Source organism: Microtus ochrogaster, chromosome 2 (genome assembly GCF_000317375.1).
Source record: "Microtus ochrogaster isolate Prairie Vole_2 chromosome 2, MicOch1.0, whole genome shotgun sequence".
Taxonomy (NCBI): Eukaryota; Metazoa; Chordata; class Mammalia; order Rodentia; family Cricetidae; genus Microtus; species Microtus ochrogaster.
This window is the reverse complement of record NC_022010.1, coordinates 5407762-5408752: the sequence shown is the minus strand read 5'-3', so window position 1 is coordinate 5408752 and position 991 is coordinate 5407762.

Sequence of the window (991 nt, the reverse complement as noted above, 5' to 3'; positions counted from 1 at the left end):
ACACACAGGGTTGTAAATCTCATTTCAGGATTTTATTTATTAAAGACTTATTTTATTATTTTCATTTTGTTTATGTGTATGCTTGAGTGTGTATGTGCAGCTGCTCAAAGAGTCATGGAATCCTTGGAGCTGGAGCCACAGTTTTGTAACATGAGGGGCCTGCTTGTGGGGTTTCTGTCCTGCCCGGTACCCCAAAGCCGGCAAGTCCCAAAGAAAATCACACAGAGGTCTACATAGGTTATAAACTGATTGACTCATTAGCTCAGTGTTCTTATTAGCTCTTGTAATTAATATTAACCCATTATTCTTATCTATGGTAGCCACGTGGCTCAGTACCTTTCTCAGCCAGGCAGGACAAATGTTGTTTCTTTGGTGGTCTGGGCTGGACTGCAGAGGAATGGGCTTCCTCCTTCCCAGCATTCTCCTATTCTAATTGGCCCACTTCTACTTCCTGTCTGGCTGACCTGCCTATACTTCCTGCCTGGCCAATCAGCATTTATTTAAAACATGATTGACAAATAACAGATAATTCTCCTACACCACAGTTCATCATGAGCGGGTTTATGAAAGTGCTGGGAACTGAACTCTGAACAAGTAGCTAGGGCTCTAAATACGTGTTAAGCCAAGTCGCTAGCCTTCCTACTCAACCCCTTTTCTCTTAGAGACAAGGGCTCACCTGTTTTCTTTGTATTCTGTACTGAGGTGGAATTCTAAAAATAAATACATAAACAAACAAACTAATTTCTCCCAAGAAAAACTTGGTATTTCCTAAAGCCCTGGAACTCACTCTAAAGATCAGGCTTACCACAAACTTACACCTGCCTTTGCCTCCTGAGTGCTGGGATTAAAGGTGGTAGATCTCAAACAATTAATGAATTAATTAATTTAGGCCAGGTGAAGAACAAAGTCTTTTGTGGTCTAGGTTTGTTTCTAACTCATTACATATTTGAGAATGACTTTGAACTCTGATCCTCCTGCCTCTGCCTCCCAA